Source organism: Aquarana catesbeiana, linkage group LG02 (assembly GCF_042186555.1).
Source record: "Aquarana catesbeiana isolate 2022-GZ linkage group LG02, ASM4218655v1, whole genome shotgun sequence".
Classification (NCBI taxonomy): Eukaryota; Metazoa; Chordata; class Amphibia; order Anura; family Ranidae; genus Aquarana; species Aquarana catesbeiana.
Genome location: NC_133325.1, coordinates 649,473,697 through 649,479,773, shown reverse-complemented (window position 1 = coordinate 649,479,773; position 6,077 = coordinate 649,473,697).

Genomic DNA, 6,077 nt, shown 5'->3' with positions numbered 1-6,077 from the left:
AGAGAAGAGAAGGACAAAGCGGAGCCTGCAGGCTCAAAAGGTATCCATTTGAACCTTTTTGCCCCAGGGAACAAACTGTGAAAGTTTGGGCAGGAAATATGGTACCGGGAGGAAACCGTGGCAGAAATAAAAATCACCTCACAAAGAGCTCACAGGCACTCACTGCAGCTGAAGCAGCTCCAGTCACCTCACAATATACAGCATCAGGGCGCTCTCACAGACAGAAAATGTCACAGCAAGACTCTCCATTTGAGTCAGATACAGAACAAATCCTCTCACAAACTTCTCCACAAGCCTCCTCAGCATCCCCAGTAATATTATTACAATTTGAAAAGATGCTTCATAAGGCTTTAAAACAAACCTCAGACCAAATAACAAAAAGCCTAACCAAAGAAATAAGAGAGCTGGGAAACCGCACCGCAGCCTTAGAAATAAAAATGGATGAAATTGAAATTACAACCTAAGAAAATATAACAGAATTGGAACAATTAAAAAAAGAGGATTTAATACTTCAAACTAAGCTCGAAGATTACGAAAATAGAGCCAGACGTTCAAACTTGCGCATAAGGGGAATACCTGAAACTGTGACAGACCTGCAATCTACTATTACTGCTCTATTACAAGAACTAAAGCCAGATATCCCTATTGAACGTTTAGAACTGGACAGAGTACACAGAGCCCTCGCAGCCAAAAAGAAAGATGGACCCCCACGTGATATAATCACAAAATTTCATTATTACAGAACGAAAGAACAAATACTAATTGCTGCAAGAGAAAAAAAAGGAACTTAATTTTCAAGGACACAATTATCAAATTTTTGCTGACCTATCCCAACTTACTATTACTAAAAGATGATCCATGAAACCCCAACTAATGGAACTGCAATGCCACAACATTATGTATCAATGGGGCTTCCCCTTTTCAGTCAGATTTAACTACCAAGGTACAATTTACAGAAGCAGATCAGCAGATGAACTACAACAAACCCTTTTAAAATTAAATCTGACAGAACCCACAAGCAGCAACACTCCCACACGCAGAAGAATGGCATCATCTTCACCTTCAGGCAGCACCCAGAAAATTTCAGAACAAAATGGGAATCATCATTCTCACAAAAGAGGCCGTTATGCCACATCATCCATGGACCAAGAAGATTCAATGGACTGACATCCTAATTCCTGATATCTCTTCATTTATTATACTAAGAGATGGTTCTCTATAAAAAACCTGTATTTATAACTGAATGTAACTGCATTCTGATAGTCACACACTGTGTGGGATCATGTTACATTCCAGTTATATTTCTTATTACTTCTGATTCATATAGTCTTAGAATATATAAGTGAAATAAGGAAATTCTTGTTCAGTTATATATTATCAGGTAATAACAATAGATTTATTACTTTTTAGGGCAAATATGTTCAATAATCCAGAAGTAATGGAAGCTTTTTCTTTCTTTTCTTAAAACAAATATATTATTACCTAACTAGTTCCTAGAATTATGTTTTTGTTTATTCTAATCTGAAGCAATACAACCTCAATTTTATGAGTTAACATATCTAAACAGTTACATATGAATAAAATATGTAATTGTTTACTCTAAAAGGGTTAAAATCCCAAAATAATTCAAACTATCTTCATCAATACTAAAGTTATTACTAAAGTTATTAACAGTTCCTTTCTAACTGAATTATTTAGCCTAGGGCAAGACTAACCATATACAACCACCCTGGAATAAATAATTTCAACAAAAACTATATTCTGCACTCCAATTAATGAAACATCATTTTGATGTCTTTTGACATAGCACTTCTCTCCTGTAAGCGGAAGATCCGTGTACCCCCATTAGCCCTCCTCATTCTCCCAACCATATTATGTGGGAGTGTGACGAAGGCACTTATTCCCCTGAGAGAGATATTTATTCTCTTTCACGGGTAAATTGTGATTACTTGTAAAAAATAATTTATACAATGTATCATCTAATCTCATATGTTTTTTGTTTACTCTTTACTCCAGAATTCACTGGTTTCTTTTCCATCTATTCATCTCTTCAGTCCACACAGGTTGATCTGCGCAGTGAGCTCTGCATAACAAAAAGTAAGTCAAAACTATTTGATCTGTTGCCATGGCACCACTGAATATACTTTCCCTGAATGTTCAGGGAATAAATGTCCCTCAAAAAAGGACCAAAGCCTTCCGTACTTTCCATAACAAGAAGGCTCACATAGTATTCCTCCAAGAAACACACTTCACCAAAGATTCTACTCCAAAATATATTTCTCCTTTTTATCAACAAATTTACACGGCTTCTGCCTGTACCAAGCAAAGGGGAACTCTAATTGCATTTCACCGATCCACACCATTCACCTTATCATCAGAAATTAAAGACCCAGAAGGTAGATACCTGATACTCATGGGTTATATAATGGATACAGCAATCACGGTGATTTCCTACTACGCTCCTAACAAACAACCTACACCATTCCTCTCACATATATTACAAGTGATTAATACACACAAAATAGGAACAGTGATAATGTGTGGGGATTCGAACCAGGTCCTCCTCCCATTTCTAGATAAATCACCTTTTACACCATCCAAAATAACCTCTAGATTACCTTTTTCTCAACTTCTTTCCAAATACAATCTGGTAGATTCGTGGAGAGAAAGTAACCCAATGAAAAAGAAATTCACTTATTTCTCGCACCCTCATCAAACCTTCACCAGAATAGATCATATTTTTCTAACAATAGGAATGATACCAGAAATTATTGCATCAGATATAATTCCGATTCCGTGGTCTGACCATAATGCAGTATACACTACTATAGCCTCAGCCATACCAAAAGCACATGACCAAACGTGGTACTTACCGGACATAATGCTCAAACACCCACTACATCAGATGGCCATTGAACAAGCTTTAAAGGAATACATATCAATTAATAATACAACAGACATCTCCCCAATAACACTGTGGGAAGCTCATAAGCCTGTCTTGCGTGGTACAATACAAAGACAAATGGCACTATTTAAACGGGAACGCAAAAATCTAGCAAAAAAACTAGAACTCAATTTTAATGCAGCCTACATATCATTTCAAGATAATCCATCTCAGAGTACAAAATCTCATCTGGAAAAATCTAGATTGGAATACGATCTATTTCTCACTGAGTCAGTTGATAAATCCCTCAAACGCTCCAAACACAATTTCTACATGAATACAAACAAACCAGGTACATATTTGGCTCGGGCATTAAATTCAACTAACAAATCTTTCAAACCAATACGTTTGAAATTATCAAAAAATGTTTATACTTGTAATCCAGTTAAAATAGTCCATAAATTTCACTCACATCTCGCAACTTTATACAAGACAAACAATGAATTTAATCCTACAGAGGCTGAATCCTTCTTCTCAAAAATAACCTTACCTGAGTTATCTCAGAATCAAAAAAGCAGTTTGGATGAGCCTATAACTATAGATGAAGTTGCTAACGCCATAAAAGGCCTAAAACTTAACAAAAGACCAGGCCCAGACGGCTACTCGGCTTTATACTATAAAACATTCTCAGAAATACTCTCTCCCATTCTCACTGAAACTTTTAACAAACTTCTAGATGGACATTCTTTTCGGCAAGAAACACTAATGGCAATTGTTTGTATGATCCCAAAACCCCTTTCTGATGATACTTCCTGTGTGAATTATCGGCCTATCTCTCTGTTAAACCTCGATATTAAATTATTAGCAAAAATAATAGCAAAACGCCTCAATAGCATTATAGGAAAATTAATACATAGAGATCAAGTAGGCTTCATGCCAAATAGACAGGCAGGCGATAATATACGCAGGGCAGTGTTATTGGCACATATTGCTAAAAAACGGAAAATCCCTTTATGTTTTCTATCTCTCGATATTAAGAGGGCATTTGACACAGTATCCTGGCAATATATGCAATATTCATTACAAAAATGGGGTTTTGGACCCCACTTTTTAACATGGATCAAAGCATTATATAATAAACCCAAAGCCTATATAAAATATGCTGGATACAAATCTGAAGCCTTTAATATCGAAAGAGGTACCCGACAGGGTTGCCCATTATCTCCCTTATTATTTGCCCTTATACTCGAACCCATGGCCCAATACATCAGAACAAACCAAACTATAACTGGCATTGAAGTAGGAGGTATTACACACAAATTATGTATATTTGCAGACGATATATTACTTTTTCTATCATCACCACAGGTCTCTGGTCCTAACTTAATACCAGCTCTTGATGGATTTGCAGCCCTATCCGGCCTTATGATTAATCCTAAGAAATGCCTAATGCTTAATATTTCACTCACAAACATGGAATTGATCCCGGCTAGGGCTGCACTCCCATTCACATGGGCAGAATAATCAATCCCATATCTTGGAATTTATTTAACGGCATCTCATTCTGAATTATTTTCAACCAATTATCCTCCTGTATTAAGACAGATCACAAATCTAATAAAACAATGGTCGCAACTTCCTTTATCCTGGATAGGGAAGATTAATGCAATCAAAATGACTATTCTACCCAAATTGCTTTATCTATTCAGAGTCCTCCCTATTCCAATTCCTTCCTGTTTTTTGAGAATAGTACAAAAAAGAGCAACTTCGTTTATATGGGGCTCTTCTAAACCACGTATACCTATACACACACTACATCTTCCCAAAAATAAAGGAGGCCTGGGATACCCTAATTTTACTAACTACTACAGAGCAGCCCATTTGGCCAGTCTGTCCAAATACCATGCAAAACAGGAAATCCCATTATGGGTATTTATAGAGGCTTCAGAAAATGACCCTCTATTAATATCAAATTTATTATGGCTTGATCCTAAAGACCGCTTTAAAATTCATAATCCCATAACTAGGGGTGCGCATCTTCACTGGCCTCACGATTCGATTCGATTACGATTATCAGGTCCACGATTCACGATGCATCACGATTACTGCGCGCGATTTTCATCCAAAAAAATTAAGTAGTCAGAACTCAATTTTTTAAATTTTATCTGTTCTTAAAAAAAAGACAACACTCCTTGCATGTAGCAAAGTGTAAACAGTGCAGACAACTTAAAGAGGAGCTCCAGACTGCCCCCAAATGACTACAGAAGATGGTCAGAGACTGCAGACATAATACAGGAGATGGTCAGAGACTGCAGAAATGGTACAGGAGATGATCAGAGACTGCAGACATGGTACAGGAGATGATCAGAGACTGCAGAAATAGTACAAGAGATGATCAGAGACTGCAGAAATAGTACAGAAGATGATCAGAGACTGCAGAAATAGTACAGGAGATGGTCAGAGACTGCAGACATGATACAGGAGATGGTCAGAGACTGCAGACATGATACAGGAGATGGTCAGAGACTGCAGACATGATACAGGAGATGGTCAGAGACTGCAGAAATGGTACAGGAGATGATCAGAGACTGCAGACATGGTACAGGAGATGATCAGAGACTGCAGAAATAGTACAAGAGATGATCAGAGACTGCAGAAATGGTACAGGAGATGATCAGAGACTGCAGAAATAGTACAGAAGATGATCAGAGACTGCAGAAATAGTACAGGAGATGGTCAGAGACTGCAGACATGGTACAGGAGATGATCAGAGACTGCAGACATAGTACAGGAGATGGTCAGAGACTGCAGACCTGCTGGACATGGTAAGGGAGGTGCCAGACTGTCCTATCCAAGATGAATAATACCCCGCCCCCCTCACCACTAACCTGTCCCCATATAATACGATTACCATAGCGCTCCCCTGCCCAGTGTCACCACAGACCAATTCCCATCCTTCTTCCCCCACTTCTACACAATGAACATGCAAATAGGGCAATAAATCAAAAAATTGTGTGCAGAGCTTTGTGGTGATAATAAATGCACAAAAAAGTCTTACTTATTCAAAGTAATTCCAGTGCTGAGTGTTCTCTGCTGTGTTCAAATCATTCACCAGAAATCAGGAATGGCACAGCAGAGAACACTCAGCACTGGAATTACTTTGAATAAGTAAGACTTTTTTGTGCATTTATTA